Here is a 22,087-nt window from a genome sequence, read left to right as displayed (position 1 = left end):
TTCAGCAATTTATCAGGGATGGCAACACACTGGTTGGAGAAAATCCATTTTCTACAATTTTTCTTTTAGAACATCTTTTTGGTGAAAAAAATAGACCTTTTCATGGTTGCCCATATAAATCATGTTTGTTTACATAATGAAATAGTGTTTAACTGGAGAATTGTGGTTTTTAATCTTTAAGCTCTCAAATTTTTGACCGATTTAGTTAGTTCATCAGCACAACCAGGTTAAGTCTCACGGATTAAAAATTAGCTTCATTCTCTTTCATTGCTGCTATATATTTTTTGACAAATTATGGAAAGAACTCCTGGTAATGGGATCTTTGTCAGTTAGATTCCAAATGAATCAAAACTATGAGGAGAACTACTCAATAGAGGCAGTTAAATGTTCAAATAATGTGACGGTGCTACCATCATTTACCCAGGAGACAGTCTCAATATGCTTTTCAAAATGATGTTATTCTGCTTCTGTGAGAGTCTGCTGTTGCAGATACTCTTGTAAATTGAAAAATGAAGAACAAAGCACCCAGCACTTCACATACATGAGGATTACTGAAGGATGCTGCTAACAATCATGGCAAATCAGACTGCTTAGCCACATAAAACAAAGCAGACAATTATCCTGGTAATGGGGTGTATGGGTTAAGGTATTTGATTGCAAGTTATAGGAAAACATATCAACACTGGGAGTAGTAGAGCAGAATTTATCAAAATGATACTGACAGCAGAAGTGGGAAGTAACTCAATGAATGTAACCAGAGGCTGGAGGACAGTTTGGCAGATACTCTTAAATGAAGACACTCAGAAGATTCATGACATATGGAGCAGGACAAACAGCAACCATCTTGGAGCTCTGCTATTAGGGTCATGGAACTAATTGCGCTGCCACCATCAGCAAGTACTGTCATAGCAACTTGAAATCATTCATTTTTCAAGATTTAAAGTTCTAGCAAAGAAAGCCCTATTAAAAATGGGTGAGCAGAAGAAAAATATACTCATAGCTTCATACTAGAACTCATGAAGTCTTCGCTACCAACATGCCACACACATGGACAGTTCATTTCAAGTTAACATTTTAAGAGAGACAGTGAACACAGGAGGGCAAAAACAGTGTTTTCAACATGGGTTATTTCAGTAGTTAGCAGAATTCCTCTTTGGTTGAAACTATGAATGATGTTTGCCTTTTCCTTTTGCAAATTGACTTCCAGACTCAAATTTTGCAATTGCCTATAAATAAAAACCAATTTTCTTATCTTCTCTAGTTCCATTCTCACCTTATTTTTTTTCCTTTGCTTAATGCTTACAATGTGACCCTTTAAGTTTCAAAACAACTTTGGTGAAAATATTTGGAAAAATGTGAGGCTTAGACATTACATTTTATTGAATGGCTTATAGCTTTGGGTTAAATATAAAAAGATACAATGCTAAAATATTGAATTTCCACTGCTTCAGAAGCTACTGCACTATCTTATGATACTTTCGAGATCTGAATAAAATTATCAGCTACTAATTTTTGACACATACACATTTAAACATTTGGTTTGTTTTTCTACTGAATTCTTTTCTTTTGCAATAAGCATTTTATTTCTTTGAATTTTGAATTTTATGATACAATTCCATAGAGTCTGGGGTTCCACCTCCCAACTTCTCACCTCCCGATTGATTTTCCCCATATTGTTGCAATAGTATAGTCCTTCATAAGGAGTTATAAATTCCATCAGTCTGTTATTTAAGTGTGCCCTGATTGCTGGTACTGAATTTCTAACATACACTAAACTCTAACAAGCACTAACCTCTTCGATTGCCTTGTTTACTCGTGGCTTTTTTCTCATAAGAGGTGAGTACAGGGAAATGTTTGCAGTCTAAATAAATAGGAGTTACTAAATATATGCACTTCTCTCTTTGTGTGTTTTTTCCACATGTTCTTATTTTTACACCACATCAAACCTAGCTTCTAAAATTCCTATTGGGTAATGCCAACCTTTATTCATAATACTTGCCTGGAAATTTTTGAGGACCATTCCAAGATCATGTCCAGCTAAAGTAGGCTGAGTTTCTATAGCTCCAAATTGAAGCTGTACAGCTGGCTACAGCAGCAGTAACCTTTGACAAGAGCTGTCCTTGAAATGAGTTTCAGGGAGAGGCCAGCTGTCACCCAGCAGAACAGCAGGGTTCACCCCAATCCCTACTGTCTTTCCTTTCTTTCCTGCATTTTCAGGTTGCCAACAATCTCTGCATTTCAGTTTCACCTCTAGTTCACATAGCATTTGTGCTTCTCTGTTTTTCGGCTCTATAACCCCCAGAGAAATAGATCACAATCCAATTTTGTGCTGGTAGTGGTTTGAGAATTTTGCTGAATATTCTAGCTGGGGAAAATTTTTCATCTTAGGTAAGAATATATTAATCCAAATGAGACAACAATTCCATAATTTTTCTGTATTTTTTCACTGAAGGAAGAAACATTGTCCTATATTTCTTTCTACAACTACTTACCAAAAGGGCACCTTTCTTCCTCCCTCTCTTTCTCTCTCAAACACACACACACTCACATGCACATACACATATATGCAGACAGAATCATAATAGTATATAGAATTGTTGACCAAATGAATCTTTTATGCATTTTGTATTTGTCTATTGAATCTATCCATCCATGAGTATTTTTTCAAAGCCTAATGGAAATGGAGAAGGAAAAACGCAAAATCATGTTCATCTATAAATAATGACAGTGCTATTATAACTTGTATGAATATACAAAGTAAGACAAGCAAGATACACAGGAAGAAACAGGGAAAGGAAAAGGAAAAGAGATGGGGTGAGAGACACACACACGCACACACACACACACAGACTAGGAATAACCTCGGAAGATATGCCTAAAACAATGACATTTGAATAGAGACAAATGAAGTGGAGGAGTAAATTTGTAAATATAAGGGAACATCAGGTACACAGAGCTACAGGAGTATGGTGAATGTCTTAGAGGAATAACAACAAGGTCTGGATTTCTAGAGAGTGGTTAACAAGCAGAACTGTGGTGGAGACTGAAGCACAGAGGACAAGCGAAGGCCATCAGATAATATTTTAAGTATCATTTTTATTCTAAGGCATTGGACGTAATCGTGCAGGGAAGTGGCACACTGTGCCACATCCCTTTAAATGATTCTTTAGGTTGCCTTGTGAATAGCTTTAAAGGAATTGTCATGAGCAGCACAAAGGCCAGTAGGGGGCTGGTGAATGATTTCAAGGAGAAATCATGGTGCTTGGATAATGATGCTAAGAGTATAAGTGACTACAAGTGGTTGAATTTAGATTTGAATTTTAAAATAGAATCTATCAAAGTAGAGGGGACAGAGCGGAGGGGAGGTGGACTGCAGCTGGCTCACAGTAGTGGTATTTTCTGAAAGACGAACAAATGGAAACCAGAGAACCAAGGGTTGCTTTAGATAAATTTGAGATTTTTTTTTCAAACACTCAAAGACATATCATGCTTGGAAGTTTGGAAAGCATTGATCCTTAGACTCTGAAGCCACAGCCAGAAGATTTTATCCCTGTAATGTGATCAATGTGTCTAGTAGTCTGAGAAAGTAAAAAAGAGAAAAGGAGTTAAAGCACTAATGTAGGAGTATCCCAACATGAGCCTACTTATGGAAGAAATTCAACATGAAGGAAAAAAAATTATAAATAAGTAGTTATTCTTACACTATTAAAATAGTTCATTTTCAGTTTAAATTTCTCCTAAACAGTAACTTATTTGGAAGGATGAGGTCTAATGAGATGGCCTCTACTCCAAAATTCCAGTTCATAGTACAATTGGAAGATACTAAAATTCTGAAATTACAGAAAGGCTGAGAATGAAGAAGAAATGAATAGCTTCATGACATGGGTTACTTTAAGCTGTAAGAGTGAAAATGAATAGAAGCTTCATAAGTAGCAGTATATTTACTGGGTAGACAAGAGTATTCAAGTCTAAAGAAAGTTTATTGAGTAGGATAAGGTAAATGAAATTTATTTGAGCTGAATTTATATTTTTATATTTAATATATTAGATGAATTTGAATAAACAAATGAATAGTTAATACGAGAAAACAGCTTATGAAAGAAGGTGCTTACTGAGACCATCCAAGCCCACTAAAATCTTGCCCACATATTCAAGTGGGTGGCACAAGAATTGCTCAGCTATTTCCCAACTGGTTGAATCTTCTTTGCAGGTTTTTGCCCAGACAAGGAGAGGTGAGGAAACACTTAAAATCCCAAGACCCCTCTCAAACCTGTGATGTCTTTCCCTCTCTCCTTTCAACAGGCGCCCCATCTCCTGGCTCTCTCTTGGCATGTGTTTTCCCCTCTCCCTCTTCTTTTGCAGTTCACCTGTTTACTTCGCAAATAAACCTGTCTGCAATCAATCCCCAGCTTCTTATTGCCATACTATGCTGAGAAATGAACCCACTGAGCTTTTCTGGTAACAATTTCCGTACAAAATATGTGAAATGATCATCTGATTATGAGGAAAAATATATTTCAGTTAGGTCTGCCTCACTGCATCTTGTGTGTTAACATTGCTGAATTTTGTTGAACAAATGCTGTTAATTTAGGTTTTACATTGCTGATATGTTCTGCTGATTGCTCGTTTTTACTTCCTTAGAAGTGTAGAGGAGGCCAGCAAAGAAATAATAAAATTCAAAGGTGTTAGATTTTGCTGTTATCCCCTATGTCTTACATACTTTCTACACACTTCCAGCAGAAATTTACCTGTGGATTCCCTTGTTCCATTACATAAATTAATATTAAATTATCGTTAGAAATTTAAAGAAACTTATTTTGGATTACCCAGTAATTTATGCAACTAGGTAGGGACTTTGGTGAGGGCAGGATTTAAAACGACCTTAAAATCAGCAACTTTACCTCTGTTCCAATAACAAGAGTAAGGAGAAGATTTGATACATAAAATTTATTCAGGTAATTAACTGAATTAATTCTAAATGACTTAATTTTTCTTTAAGCTCAACTGCAAGGGTAGAGAATGATGAGTAGATGTATTAGTTTTGGTGTGGTAAGTGTGGAAATTTTGACTCTCATTAGATTTAAATAAAATTTAGGAGTAAATGTTGTATTTTTCCTAATGCCAGCATAGATTTATTACAATCCCAGGTGGTATGGCTTCAATTTATTTGCATGAATGCATAGTTCAATAAGAAAAAACACTCAAATTCAGTCGGAGTAAAAATCCTTAATGATTTCAAATACTGCTTGTAATGTATTAATGTAACGGGTTTGAATATCTATAATGGAGTCTCTTTCATTTGGGTCTTAAGGGTGTTCTTAAAGCCACCAACATTGAGTTGCTGGGTCCATGCTGAAGTACCTAAGAGGAAAGCACTTTAGGTTGAAAGCACTTTTTTCTCACAGCCTCAGGTTAAAAGCTATTTCAGGATCCTGTTAAAGGCATTCTTTAGTCCTCAGCTTCAGTTTAAAAGTGGCTTTGATGAAAAGTGCTTTGAGGCAGGTAAAGGATTTTATAATACACCATATTAAGAACTGGGGAATCATGTGGTTCTATGGAAGTCTCAGCTAGGCCGCAGAGGTGTGATGTAAGTTCTACTCAGCATCACCCCTTCCCCTAGGTTGTTCTGCACAATGTGGTCTGCTAGCTATTCTATGCAAAGCAACAAAAAAATGTTTCCAGGAATGTAACGGGAGAGAAAGGATTATGAGCCCAAATTAGTAGTTCATGATGCACACATTTCCAATAACATTTTATCTCTTTGGGGCTTCCAGTTAAAAGTGTGTGTTTCTCATTTTTTCCAGCTAAAACTGCAGAAAGAGGCTTTGTCAATACTACTTTAGAAGTACCTTATTTAGGGGCTAGCATGGTGATGTAGTGGTTAGAACCGCCTCTTCCAATGCTGGCATTCCCTGTGGGAGCTTTTTCATGACATAGCTCCTCGGCATCTGATCTAACTCCCTGCTAATGGCCTCAGAAAACCAGCAGAACATGGCAACAGTGTTTGGACCCCTACCACCTGTGCTGGAAACTATGATGAAGTTCTTGGCTCTGGTTCAGGCTATTGAGGCTACATGAGATGCATAGTTAGTTGCATGTTGTCACACATCTACTCCTCAGATGTATGTTCTTATAGTTAACAGAGCATCCAGGAAGAGAGTAAGTGTTGGATTTGCCTACAAAATTGAAAGAATGATACCCATTCTCCAGTTTTTGACTCGTGCCATAAGCCTATTGATATTAGCACAAGATAGTTAATTATGAGCAATTATGAACTTGTGGGTGCAAATGGGAATTCCAAAAGATGACCAATGCTGTAAATATCCCTGTTAAATCTCAGGAAGGAGGTCTGTCTTTTCTGGAGGAAAAATCCATAGAGGCAATGGATACAAACTAAATTTGACAGTGCAAGGTTCAAAGTCTGTGGGTTGTTGCTTCAGGTCCCAGAAAACCAATGCACCGGACAGGTGGGTAAGAACAAGAATTACTTTTTTTTTTTGCTTCCTCCAGAGACAGAGTAGATCTGGAAGTGCAGTGGGAACTAGACTGGAGCAACTTTCAGCAAGTGAACGGTTTTGTAGGCTTTGGAATTCTAGGCACTACCTAGGCAGGAAGTAGCTACCACTGAAAGGACTATTCTTTTTCACCTAGTTGGTCATTTTTTAAATATTTGTCAAATAAAGAAAAAATACAAGTACTGTTTGCATTACATACAATATGAAATATAAAATAATGTATATAATAGAGCACAAATTCCTTCCATTAGGATTGTGAAAAACATCTGCCACTGATCATTTCTCTCATCAAAAACCCTATATTTCACCTGAACCATTGCTTTTAAGGTTTTCCTACAAATACGTATCTTGAACATCTTATCCTTTCTCCATATATTCAAATGCTTTCACACATAACACAACTTAGTCTTAAGGTCACAAAGTAAACAAAACATTAATCTTTACAACATACTTCCACTTGAATTTTTCCAGGGTTTTTAAAATAAATAGCCTTAGAAGCAATTTGACATCTGATGTCTTATACCACCATTTGTTTTTACATTTATCTCCCTTTTTTACTTTTTGCATTATGCAATATATTATTATCTTATACACAGTAGTTTAGGGAATATATGTCAGCAAACAACATAAAAAATAATGAAAACAAGAGAATAGGAAAATTCATTCTCATCATCCAATGATGTCATAAAAAATTGTAAGCACACATCTAGGAACATGGATTTGACTATTGATTCTGTGTCATACAACTCACACTATAATGCTTACATCTTGCAATTTTCAGAGTATCTTTTATCAGACAAAAGAATGAGAAGCAATAGAAGCAATAGTCACAATAGAATTAGGCATATAATATAATTAATAGAGTATTTGCTAAGTTAATTGGTTTTTATATAACATAAATAATCTTGGGAAATGTTATGTAGAAAGTATGAAGTCCAAAAGGTTTGTCATCTTGCTCAAATTTATAAACCAAGTAATTAAGTAGAGGCCAGGCCAGAATGCAGATCTACTTCGGAATTTTGTGATTTTTATGATAAATGGAATAGTCTTTCTTCTTGAGTATTGCTGCTTATTGTCTTAGGCTCTTATTAAGTTTGGGACTTTAGGCTAGCCTAATTGGGGAAACAGGCTAGGTTCCTTGCTTAGCATCATTGACTTAATTATTCCTAGCTTCTAGATTGACTGATTGATGAGACTTGTGGCAGATCTTTGATGAGTGGCAGTGGTCCAGCTCAGAAACCTGAGCTAAAGCTCAGTGTATATGGTTATGACAAATTCTCAGACAATCTCATTTGCAAGGCCAGAAAAAAAAAGCCATAGGCAAAAATTTTCTCTTAGCTTTTGGTACTCTTCACACTACGATCGCTCATTGTAGGGGCTGTGGCTTTGCAGTATTATACGGGAGTGATTTTTCTGTGACTTTACCTGGAAGTATTTACTATCCTTCCTGGAATTACCAGATACTAAGTATGGGATGTGAGACAATGGCTTTAAATATTCTTCAATGGACATTTATTCTCTACCTTTCTGTCCTGGATCAGAGGCTGCAGTGCTTGCTTTCCCTTTCATCTGTGCACCACCACTCTCTCCCGGACTACACTTTGCTAGTCACGGCTTCTGTTTGCCATACTGTTCTTCACATCCTAGCAGGAAGCCAGCACATTTACTCATTTAGTGTCTTAGTCTTGCAGACAAGTCACATTTGGAAATCCTCCATTCTTGTACTGTACAGCCAACTGAGGACCCTTCATATCACATGGAGCTTGGCTTGGAAAGAGGCTCATATATAGACCTGATTGTCTCTTTTGTATGTTTAACAACGCATTGGGAGTCAGTAATTTTTTTTTCCTTAAAAAAATGCACTCATCCTAACAATATAGGATTGTTCCAACTAATGGGATAGGTGTTACAAGTGCATGCAAGAATATAGGAAACTTGTTCTAGAGAATTGGCAGCTGTTGACATCACCGGGAATTCTGTTTTGATGAAGTGAGGGCTTAACCTTGCTTTTCTTTCTAAAATGTTTGACTTCTTCAGTTGATAATAATGTGAACAGATTTATAACAAAAACAGTCTCTCACTTCCTCTTTTGACATGATTAATCATTTCTGAAAAACATTAAGTAAAGTCTTGTCAAAATCTTTACATAATATTGAATGCTCTCCCATGCTGATTTTTTTTAAGATAGAAAAATTGTAAATGATCAAGTTCTCTGTGTATTTGAGCTGTGGAATCAATCACAACGGATATAAAATAGCATTTTTGCTATTCAGAGAAGGAATGCATGATGTGGTACAAAAGATGAGGGAATGTTGGGGAGTAGTGACCTTTCTGAAAGTTAGATTATTTGGAATCTCAAGATGTTAAGATACTCTCGAGACATTATTTTCAGGCCATCTGGTTTATTATTTCTCAGCATACAGTGGTATCAGAGATTCTTTCTTCGTGAGGTTAACTGAGGCCAGGCCTTTTCTAGCTCCATCCTGTTCTTTCCTTCCTGTAAATCTGAGTTCCAAGGTCAAAATGACTTGTAGGAGTGATACATTCATGTTAATGACCCTCACATGTGTTTATCTTGGACGATATCACCTGCAAAATCTTCCTTCTGTCTAATATGGATAGATAAGAAAGTCATTAAAAAAATTGGAGCAGAACAACTGTTGAAACAGAATGAAATATCTTTCTTTGGCTCTTCATTTCTGAGGAAATTACTTATTATACAAATACCAATCCATACATCAGGTTCATAGATGGCTAGCTTCTATCTATCACAAAAAAGACGATTTAATGGCTATATGCATCTTCAGGAGGCAGCGAGCTGTAAGGTTTGGGCCAGGTACACAGGTCATAATTTGGGGATAAAATTCAAACAGTAAACAGAAAACAAATTTTCTTTAAGCAACCGAAATGCCCATCAGCAGAAGATTGGATAAGAAAGCTTTGGTTCATCTACTCCATGGAATACTACTCAGCTATTAAAAAAAACAAAATGCAGTTCTTTGTGGTTAAATGGGCCCAATTGGAAACTATAATGCTAAGGGAAATGAGCAAATCCCAAAAGGTTAGATACCACATGTTTGCCTTAATTTAATCTATTTTTTGATCCTGTCATTGATACTGTCTCAACACATGTGTTTCGAAAAATTGAACTTGCATTATTTTTAACATATTGTTTACTCAATACTACGTCAATCAATTCCATAACACTATATATTGTTGATGATGTTTTGTTGGGGCTTTTAATTGACCGGGATTTTATTCTGTTAGCTTTGCCATCAGACCAGGGAAGGCCTCCCCAAGAAGCCGTTAAAGTTATCAGGACAATAAGATGCTGGACTCAATGCTGGGTATGTGCTTGCAACGAAGGAATCTCAACTGAACTTGAACTGTGGTTATGCACCATCGGGGGAAGTTTGTGGGAGGAGCGGGGGAAATCCAAGCACCTATAAAACTATATCACATAATACAATGTTATTAACAATAATAAAAATAAATAAATAAATGTTAATCAGACTATTCATGGTTTATCTCTTTTAAAATAGGGAATCCTTCAGAGTTTTATTTCCTTTAAATATTTGGGTATATATATTAGTATCCTTTGACTATTGACAGAGACATGTAAATCTCCTAGTTTACTAATTATAATTGGCACTAGGTTGTTATTAGCTACATTAAGGGAAATGTACTAGTCAGACAAAATAATTTATTTTTCTTTTTTAAAATAAATATATGAAATGGGTATATAACATTTGGATTTATATTTCCTCCACAGATTCCCAACTTCTTTATATTAGTATAGACTAATTTTCTGTATCTAGTAGCTATTTAAAGTGCTTCTGATAGTTCTAGTAGAATATCAAAGATAACATACCGGAGGCATTCTACAAAAGAACAGTTAGGAGACAGTATTGCACACTAAGGACACTGAACTCATAAAAATGTAAGTATACATGCATTATATACAGACTTTTTAAAGTCATTAAATTTTGCTACACTTTTTCTTGACTGGCCTTTAAGCTTCTATTAAATTGTGGGAGTACATTTTCATAGAACTAATTTTATGTGAGTATAGCTGATTTAAGGAGGAAGAGGAAATACTTTTATATTTCTCTTTTGTGTTCTTGCTTCCTGTATAAGATGAAAGTATTCAGAACATCTTCTTAAATAGTGAAAACAATCATAACTGCTCCCTAGGAAATAAGGAAGTTCAGACACAGCTTTGTTTGACTTATCTGTGATAGGGCATTTTGGAGCTTTGGGTTTTATGAGTTGAAGAAAGACATGTACAGAACCATGCAACCATTCTGACAGGTTATGCTTCCTATACAGCTTATTTAACACAAATGCCTGCAAATAGATACAATTACCACCTTATGGAATGCTACTTAACTTTAAATATTCCCCACAGAATGGAAACCTACTTCAAAATTTATCTCCCTGTCTTGGGAATTATGTTTTTGCTAGGATCCTGAATATTCCACACCATTTTAAAATTTAACCCAAGCTTATTCAGGAACAACTGTAATTGAAAAAGAAAAAGACATTTCCCACACTACTGGAGTCTTTCACAAGCATTCCAATGAAAGAATTGTGTCCTATGCCCATGTATACTTTAATCATTCACTCTTTCAGCTGTTATCAATTTAAAACCAATGAAACTCCCACACTGAGTCCATTTGAGCAGTCAATTTTAATATCTCGAGGCATCTGTAGTTATTCTGAATTGGCTGCAAAAGCAGAACTAACAAGTTAAGCTCTAACCATAAGTCGACATCAGGCTGGTAAACCATACATCAAACACAGACAGTTAGTCAATACTGCAGTACGAAAAACCAACTAGCATTTTTAAGAAGAGCAATATATTCATAATATGTGTGGCAGTCTGGTTTGCATTTCTTACTTGATGGCTGTACATCGAACTTTCTAGTCAACTGGGTGGTTTACCAGCTGCCAAAAAGGCATGTTTGATGGAAAACTGCTCAGTCTTCTGATTGGTGGGTCATATTTTAATGAGAATTAAAGGGGGAGGGGAAGATGCCATTTGTTGAATAATAATCCAGAAAGTGTCTCAAATGGTCAGTTTTTATAAGGAAACTCTTTCAACCATATGTTCTGGATCTTTTTGCACAGCCCTTACTTCAAATATTATGTCATTGTCAGGCCATGTGTCTCAATTTTGTTTGGAATATATGGTTGCTAAAAATGCCTCTTTCTCTCCCAGGAGTGCCTGTGGGATAGGGCTGTTGCCTTCTGTGAAGAAAAGATGACAATAAAGAAGGAGGAGCATTCAACAAGATCAAGATAGTCATCACTTCAATCAAAGCGTTTCCAAATTTTGGGGGATGGAAGTCCTGAATGAGCAGGAGTGAAGGGTGTTTATGACATATTGTTGCTTATTCCCAGAACTCTTTTATGTACTTTTATCTTCAAAAAGAAAGGGCATATTAAAAGGAAATATCTAAAGAGGAGCAATAATACATAAAGTTTATGTTTTCAGATCTATTGCCCTAGAAAAATGCTTTGATAAAACACGGTTAGAGGAATATAGTCATTTTCAAAGAAAAGTTGGGAGATCACCTCTCCATATTGCAATGTGATGGACACTGACAGATAACTAGTTACCATTATCCAAATTCTGGTAGAGCCTGTTGTTTCCCTCCCACAGAGAAAAACAGAAAATGGAGGAACGGCACCTTTGCAACATGGGCAATTTTCCTGAGGATTCATTTTTATGGGAGCTGGTTAATTTTATATAACATTACAATAATTACATAAAGTAACAAGGTGAAAGAAAGAGCTTTTACATTGACAAAAATTTGCCATCCCTACAAAATAGTTTTTATTCTGAAAATTATGGAATTTTATTGTCTTACTATACAGTTAAATGTGGGGAAATAAAGGAATTTGTAAGTCAAACTGTCAGGAAATAGAAAATACTGTTTTAATCTTGGGATAGGCCAAAATGAAGGCTGATATTTCCTTGACTTGTATCAGCTTCACACATCTGCCACATGCGCTCCCTGATGAGGAGATACTAGTTGTGGGAGCCATGATACCTGCTATATTTAGAGACCCACTCAACCTACACATAATGCAGATTCTCAGATCACACTCATATCATGAGTGAGGAATGATTGGGACTTCCCTTCTCTAAAACTATGTGAAATTCAACATGTCCCACTCTGAATATGAAGCATTTATTTAGACATTTGTTCAAATCATCCATCTCCAGGTCAGTATGGAATTCTGCTGTCTTCTCCCTTAATAACTGATCTCACTGCAAAAAGAAATCACCAGCTAGCGCTTTAAGACATTACAAGATTATAAAAATCACAAAGGAACAAGTCAGTTTCCAGTTCTGGCTTTGATACTGTGTGTAGTGTCTGCAGAGGCCTGGAAAAAGCTAACAAGTACTAAGCTGAAGCATCTTTTGCTGCCTGTAATGCTGGCTTTAGGAGTCATGAGGGAACTACATGGTTCATGAACACCTGCTGGAGAGCAAGCAGGGTATCAATAATAAATGCTAACCTTAGGAAAGGGAGATTCTACTGAACACTGACAAGGGCCCTGCATCTTCTTTTCTCTTCAGGTGGATCAATGGGGAAATATATAGACAGACACAGAGGACTGAAACAATCATGGACTACCTCTTCAGGAGGGCAGCAGCCCTCTGACACCAGAAAGATCACTAGCTTAGCTGGACCTGTGGTCAACTGCTCCTAGCTGAAGACATGCTTTGGTGAGAATATCAATTTTGGGTGACATATAGTTGGGACCATAATGATAAATTTTGCACCTTTTCTGCAATCTATCTTCACATAAACAAGATTTCAGTTAGAGCACAGGTTATGTTTTTCAAACATAGTGAAGACTCACAGATTGAAACAAAAGCCTGCCTCTACTCGTCTGTACTCCGTGTTGGTGCTTATGCTTTATTTCTTATTATTTAAAGAAAATCTGTCAGTGCTCAAACTGCAAGGCTCAAATACAACATTTCAAACTGGCACAAGGATTCAACTAATTCTGTATGTTATGCCAAAACACTGGGCAACCTTTTAAGAATACATAGCTCACAAAAAATCAGCATCAACTGCCAGGGCAAGAAATAGAATGGGGTTTAGAGGCTATTGGCTAAAATCAAAATGCCAGTATGCTGGTTTTGAACCAATTGGGTCTTACTCACTTCGTATTCCCAGCAGTTAAGCATAGCTATTACCAGGCATCTGGTCGGGTTTATGGCTAAAGCCTGATATTATCTGGCACTTTCTTTCACTGAGAAAAGAGAAAAGATCTTGAGGATTTGATTCAATGTGAAAGAAATGTAATTTAAAGAAGAAAAAAAGAGAATTATTATTAGTATTTTCTAATGCATACAATATAGTAGATTATATTGGAAATTCACTGGTAAAACCATTTTACAGATGTAAATGATCAATTATAATGATCTTTTGGTATCTGTGGGGGATTCACTTCAGGACCCCTGTGGAGATCAAAATCTGTGGATGCTCAAGCCTTTTCTGTAAAATGGCATAGTATTTGCATATAACCCAGCACATGTCAAATCCTATAAATAATCTTGAGATTATTTATAACACCTAATATAATGTAAATTCTATGTAAATGGTTATTATCCTGTGTTGCCTACGGAATAATGACAAGAAAAAAGTGATCTGAACAAATTCACTATAGATGTAATTTTTCCTAGCATTTTGTTGATTCCTGGCTGATTGATTCTAATAATGTGGGACCTAAGCATATGGCAGGCCCGTGGTATATGTAAGTCACCATCTCAATATTGCATTCTAATAAATGCCTGCATGCAAAGGTCTCTCCCTATAAAATTAAATTTTTGAACCACAGGGAAACCAACTCATGTATTATTCTTTTTTGCTTTGCCATATTTGCTTCCATTTCTGGATCTTATTCTCTCCCATTGCTCCAAAGCTAATCTGCTTGTAATATCTCACACGACTTGGATTGTTTCCTCCCTGGATAACAGGCTTTTAAAAGACATAGGCTTAACCTGCTACCCAGGTGCACATTTTCTCCAACATTTCTCCATCTCTCATGGTGACCTATGTTTTATTATTGAACAAAAGCTAGCACCGTGGTACTCTATTATGGCCACATTTGCTCCCCAGAGCCTTTAAATAACAGAAACTGCCTCAGAACCATAAATGCAGAGCAACTAAGAAGCTTGTATGCCAAGCTAAAAAAGCTTGAGGTTGGCTATTAATTTTGGCTAATATTAACACATGACATAGCTCATATGTAAGGAACACAATTCAATTATGAACCTTAAAGAAGTTTAAAGAGAAGAAGGTTTACAAGATTTCTAAGCACATAAGTGTATATTGTATAGTGTATACCACTGGCAGATCCATGGTATATACATTCAAATGCAGTTATTCTTAGATTAATACTGATATAGTAGCAAGGTTAGAACATGTCTTCATTCAAAGCTACACTACAGTGTCACTGATTTATACTGTGCTTGGTTTAACTGTGTAATGATAAACTTCTTATGCCATATCAGTTCCAACAGATTATTTAAAATATACTTCCCTCAAGACCAAGTGATATTGCTATTTGTAAATATGAATGGTTGCAATAAAGCTTGGGCTGATAACTTGCATATGCAACTTGAAAAGCAAATCTTCCTTTATTTTTAGCATAACTGACATTTTATTAAAGTACTATAAATTTTCAATAAATGATATTCTTTTATGAGAAGCTTAAGCACTTAGTTGGATCTGCATGGTTAACTACCTAAATGTTCCTGTAATGACAAGGTACTGGGTAAATGTGCATAACTACAAAAGAAAAGTTACCAAAAAGATAAACATTAAACAACTTCAAGTTATCAATTCCCTTTTAAGATAAAAGTACAATACTGCCAGTTTCCTTAGATACTGCTCTGCACTGGCTTCTGAAAGTTTAAATGAATACTTGGGAGAATGGCTTCCTATAGGCATCTTGGTGCTAATTTCCTTCCCAAGTTTAAGTAAATAAATGAAGCAGGGAGAAACAAAGGCAGATGAAAAGAAGGAGAGAAACACAGGACAAAGAGAAAAGGAAAGGATGAATTAGGGAATGAAGGAGAGGAGAAGCTGGTTTTGGAAATGATAACATAAGCTGGCATTGGTACTCCCCAAGTGAGGGTGCTTTAAAAAGTTGATGGACATGAAAATAAGTATAAGCTTATTTTGATGCATAAAGCTTTGCAATGCATATGCACTAGTGTATCATTTCAATTAAATTCTAGATGGCAAGTTTTATAGAGAAGAAAAATCAATAAACAGATGTAAAGTTAATAGCTGAAAAACGGCAGACCCTAGTTTTATTTCTGGCAATGTTCAAATTTTAATGATGTTGCATTTTATTTTTTTTAACATTCATTTATTTGAAAGCCAGAGTTTCAGATAGGGAGGGAAAGAGGAAGAGGAAGAGAAGGTAAGAGGGAGATCTTCCATTCACTGGTTCACTTCCCAAATTGGCACACCATCCAGAGCTGAGCTGAGCGATCCACAGCCATGATTTAAGATCGTCTGGGTCTCCCATGTGGGATCAGGGATCCAAGGTTATTCTACACTGCGTTCCCAGGCATTTTATCAGAGTTGAATTAGAAATTGAGCAAGCAGGATTTGAACTAGTACTCAAAAGGAATGCCAGTGCTACAGGTGGATGCTTTACTCACTGTGCCATAGTACTAGCTCCAAGCTGTCATATTGTCAAACAAGCTCCTCAATTTTCTTAACTGCAAAAGGCAGTTGAAAATTTTTCTAATACTGATTGATATAGTTTATCGAGAATACATGAGGTATACTACAACCTTGGCGAATATACGATACTTACAGCAGGTATAGTTCACCTTACAGATCACTCTAAAGGCAAATCATGTCACTGAATAGCTCTCTGCATAAATTCAGAGCTGCAGTCAGTCTTTGTGGAGCCTCACTATTCAATAAAAATAGATGGCCATTTCCCACGAGACATTTGAGCAAAGTCACTAATTTGCCAGAAATAAAATAAGGCCAATAAACTAAGGAAAAGGAACCTAGAAAATATCAGTCGTTTAAAGAATGGAGGAGAATATTTTGAGTAAAATGAAGAGAGAACTGCAAAACACAATCTTAAACTTGTCTTCGGATATTAAAACAGAGATTTATTTCATCCATCTAATCAATGAATATCTACTAAATACTGCGTATCATCCTCAATGCTAGGCTTGGAGTTGAATGTCCATTAAAGTTTTTACCTTAATCACTTGTGAGACAATAGGATATGTGGAAAAGGAAAAAAAAGAGCCAGAAAACTGAAAATAGAAAAGGATAATGTAACATAAAGTTAAGAATAAAGTTAAGAATTCTTCCGAAATATGAGAAAATAGGATTGAATAAGATAATCTAGATGATTTAATATTTGTTTAATGAAACCCTAAAAATAGAAAACAGAATAATCATGAGGGCAGAATATATCAACATAATAATGAAGGAAAAAATTCAAATCTGAAGACCTTAAATCTTAAAATTAAGTGCCAAGGAGAATGAATTTTAAAAAATAAGTCAATTAAGCATATTACTTTTATTAAAGGAAATTTAAAAAAGCAAAGTAAAAGACTACAGTTTTGAGATGAAAAATTCAAAATAATATTTTTCAAAGATGTATTTATTTATTTGAAAGAGTTATGAAAAGAAAGGAAGAGATACACAGAGAGACAGAGGGATAAAGAAAGAAAGAGACATTCCATTCCTGGGTTCACTCTCCAGATGGCCACACTGGCCAGGCTGAGCCAAGCTATATAAATAGGGGCCAGGAACTGCAACCACATCTTGCATGTGCAAGGAAGGAGTTCAAGTAATTGATTTTCCCAAGATATTAGCTGGGACATTGATCCAAATTCGAGCAGCCAGGTTAATAAACCAGTGCCTATGTGGGATGCCAACAACACCATCTCCAAAGAAATAATTTTAACAATGAACTTTTATACCCAATTAGAGTATCAAGAATGTGTGAACATAATGGTGGTATTTTTAGATAGTTGAAGTCTGACGTTTCCTAAGTGTGTTAAAGCAATCTGTCTTGTAATAATTGCATTCATTAGAACAAGAAAGGAAAGTCACATATCTAGAAGATTTTGAATGAAATTCAGATGAGGAGTGAAAGGAAGTTCACAGGGTAACAAGTCTGAAAAACTATCCAAATTGGAATAAGATGATGAAAAGATGATATCAGATTGGCCATGGGGTGTGATTGTGGTTGGCTAAGAACCTTTAGATTCTATGAGAGAATGAAAGTCTTTGATTATATAAAGTCAAAAAGAGGGAAAACAAAGAAAATCTGGGAAAGGAAAATCCATAGAAAAAGTCAAAACAAAACAATGTATCAAAGGGAATGTATGATTATGAAATGGTCATACTATAACCTTTAAATGCAAGAACAACATTTGTGTGGTTCACGGGCTCTAGCACTGTATTCATAGACATATGATTCCATTCTGGCAAATAGAGTCTGTACTATTTATATGATCAAAATAAACCTGATTTTTTTCATATTTGGATCTAAAACATAAAAACATACAAAAAAGCTTCATATAGTACTTTTATTATGTATGTGTATGTGTATATATACACATATTTATTTGTATACACACACACACACAATCATACATACAGCCCTGATCCAAAAATTCAACTGTATACACCTGGGTATTATTATGTGATATGTATATATACTTATATTATCATTATCATTCATATTATTAGCAATAATTAATACTTATTACATAACAATTAACATATAATAATGAATAAAATTGTAATAATATATAATAGCCAACAATATTTTAATTATTAGCAATTATTATATTAATTCATTATATGATAAATATATGATATATACTTGGATTATTCATATCCATACACAAATATATATATTTATATACAAGAATCCTTAAAATACAACAGAATCTTTTTTCATAAAAGATAGTATCCTTTATGAACCACAGAGGTAGTGACATTGTAAGAACAAGAAAGAATTCTACCTGATGTTTCAATAAAATTATCTTAAACAAACATAATAGTATAAAGGTTGTTTATTGATTATTAATTTTCAAAATTAAACTATAGGTAACTTAAAATTACACAAATGAAGTAGCACATTCTCTTGACCTAGAAGGTCAATAGAAAAGGCAGAGATGAGTGGAAATGAAAGAGAGCAGTTAGTTCCTTTTCTTTTTTTAAGATTTCTATTTTTGTAGATGCTGCAGCAATAAATGGAGTTTTAGGTACATTTCATGTTGTAAAGGAAACTAAGGGAAACATTGAGATCAGCTATATCTGACAGTGAGTATTTGAGGAATAGGAGGTCAAGGTTGATGATGTTTGTATGCTTGAGTCAAAGCCATAATTATTGCTGCAGAAATCTAAGGTAAAGTTTAAAACTTACAGATCAAGACACTATAGTCTTAAAGAAAAAGACTATATTAATGTTGCAAGCCGCATCTGTATGCACTGGCCACATGCTGTGCCTAAAATGGCGCCGGCCGGAGAAGCCACACCTTCGAGTCACGTAGCCTTCGCGGTACTGCACAGGCACCTAGCGCATGCGCAGTGAGCTGCGGCGTGGCCGGCACGTGAACACTGGGGACTGACGAATCCAGTCGCCCAGGACCCTGCGTGATCATGACGCCGACCTATCATCGGCGGAGGCGGGGCCAGTCAGCACATAAGAGCAGAAAGCCTGCCGGGGTCGCCCCCTTCCTCTTCCTCATCTTTGTGCGCGCAATAAATTTTACCGCAGAAGGCTTCACTGGCGTCTGTGTCTTATTGCGGGATGATAAGAAACGTGGGCGCGACATATTAACACAAAAATCAACTTATATTCTGAATCACAAAAGATTTAAATATGTAACCAATCACCAGAAGAACAAAACCAAAATTGGGTGGAGGTCTTAAATCACTGATTTTCCTCCTATATTCTTGAGGTATGTATTGAAATTTTTAAGCATTTTTTTCTTTGATTTATACTAAACTGTTTAGAAATGGAAGTAGTATGGCATTATCTTCATTTGTACTAATGTCATACTTCATGATTTTGTCCACATTAAGATGGATGAGATCACTTTCTAAACATATAACCCACCGACTATATGACTTTAATACAAGGAAATAGTTGCTCTCCTGAAAAAAAAAAGTATTGTCTTTTCTAAAAATGGTATTCCCAAGCCACTTCTAGCCTAGAATATCAATGCTATTGTTTAAAATATTGCAGAAGTTAGTTTGGCTGAAACCAAAGAGCTATTACTTCAGTTCCTGGAGCAAGTAGAGGATATGTGGAACCACACGACTCACCCCAAAATATATCCTCTTGTCCTTAATTAACATATTGAACTGATTCTAGTTTTGTTTACAGCAATATGCTCAATGTAATACACTCATACTGTACAAAGGGCTCACTATTCTCCTAGAAAAAAATGAATGCACTTAAAGAGCTTTTAAGAATTTGCCATGGCAATGACCCAGAGCTGCTTGTGCCCAGGCAAGCTATCAAGACTTCCTTCCTTTGACCAATCACTTAGAATGATCTACTGATTTTCTTTTCTTTAACATCACAATGTACCCTTCTTGTTAAAGATATTAGAAAATGGAACCCCATCAAGTGACTGTTTCAAGTTCTAGATTCTAGCCTAGTCCACCATTCTTTGGCTGAGTCTCCATGAGTCTAAAACCTGGTTTCTGAAGAAAGGATTTTTGACTTACTTTATGTTGCATAATCCTGGAGCAATTTTCTTTTTCCATAAAGGGCTCTACATAGGTCACAAGAACCCAAACACTTGAACCATTATGCAACTCCCAGAGTTCAGTTTAGCAAGAAGTCACATTGGAATCAGAGCTGGGATTCAGTCCCAGAACTCTGATACAGAATTGTGGGCAGCTCAAGTGGTATCTTAACATGGTATAGCATAATATCTGCCTCTCCATGAACTTCTTGCAGTTCGTGTGTGTGTGTGTGTGTGTGTGTCCTTTTTTGCTTTCTTGGTTTTCATATTTCTCTTTATACTTTGTAGACGGATACAGCACAAATAAAACATACAGCACAATCCATTGCACATAGCTTTCCTGAACATTGGCAATAGAAATGTTCTGCCCAGATGTGGAAGAAAGAGCAATTCAAAGACTAGCATACAAACTTGTTGGCTAAGTTCACTGTTCATCAATTTTAAACCATTTTTCTACATAATTTGTCTTTTTGAAATAGTTCAGTCTTTATTTAGGAAATTGGCATTTTAAAAAATACTAATTGTTTTCTTTATTAATTTATTTTTTCTTAACTGATTAAAAATGCCAATTTTATGGCTTTTGCTATCGCATTGTCTCAAATATAATAATATCTTGCACTTAAAACCTCAGTGACAGCCTTAAAGAAAGTTCACAGCTAAAATTGAAACAAGTCCAAGAAATGACTACATTTGCATAACTTGATCTGAATTTGGAAAAAAAATTCTGAACTGAAGGCAACAACGGAAGCTTATCCAATCAGAATTTTACATGGATTTTCCATAGCCCTGCTAATGAATACTGACTCATGGGTCAGCTATGGTGAAAACGTAATGGAGCTCTAAGATAGGAAATGCATGAATCAGAGTGTGTTTAGTGGTGCTATTGCATCGGTATGAAAGCTGCATTAAGCATTAAGCATTCAGCTTCTCTGCAGCTGAGGGCAGTTCTACAGCACGATCCAGTATTGGGCATTCTTCAGTTTGTGGCTGGAACCAGAATGCCATTGAATTAAAGCCCCCTTTGCCACAAAGGATTTGAACTTGATATAAAATTGGGATTATTTGGGTCACTAGTTATGTTTAGCATGTTTCAAGATGGCAGGTAAGTTGTAACTGAATCCTTCCTAAGAACAGTATGGTTCTAAGGCAAAACTCAAGGTATTAGTATATTATTCCATAAAGTTGAAACTGTAGGATTCACTTTCTAAGCAGTTCTAAATGGCACTTTGTTTCCACTGATCTGAAGCAAGTCTGACTGAAGGCAGGCACTAGTGTCAAGCCCGCATTTTCTATTCTAAGTGACATAATCACTTATACTTCATAAAGTTTCACCTCTACAATGATAGCAGAATGCCATCTCCTTAAGGAAACATGTTTACCTGACTGAAATTCATAGATCAAATAGTTTTTTTAAATTTTATTTATATAATCATCGTTAGACAATTCAGAAAAAAATCTGCAAAGGTCTGCTTTATCCTCTTCCTGATGAATGACTGTATATTAAATCATACATATATATATAAACATATGTAAACATTATATTATTTATAAACATTATATTATATATAAACACATATATAATAGACATGTCACTATTTTTAACTACATTCCATAAATTGGTCAATCTTTCTAACACATCTACATCAATGAATAATAATAATAATATTAATAGCAGAGGTGATTTATTATATACTTACTTATGCTACAAAAATCTCTGTTAAACGTTTAACATTGATTATCTCACTTATTTCTTTTAATGGTACATATAAACGTCCCCATTTAACTTATGAGA

General features: G+C 35.5%; 1 protein-coding gene across 5 annotated transcripts in view; it reads right to left on the bottom strand.

Annotated features, from left to right (window-relative positions):
- Positions 1-22,087, bottom strand: part of ARHGAP15 (Rho GTPase activating protein 15) — a 616,474-nt gene that overhangs the window by 239,576 nt on the left and 354,811 nt on the right. The gene's annotated exons all lie outside the window — the stretch shown is intronic.

Source organism: Ochotona curzoniae, unplaced genomic scaffold (genome assembly GCF_017591425.1).
Source record: "Ochotona curzoniae isolate NIBS_2020 unplaced genomic scaffold, NIBS_Ocur_1.0 contig_2210, whole genome shotgun sequence".
Taxonomy (NCBI): Eukaryota; Metazoa; Chordata; class Mammalia; order Lagomorpha; family Ochotonidae; genus Ochotona; species Ochotona curzoniae.
The sequence above is the reverse complement of the archived record's forward strand: the minus strand, read 5'-3'. Positions and strand labels throughout refer to the sequence as shown.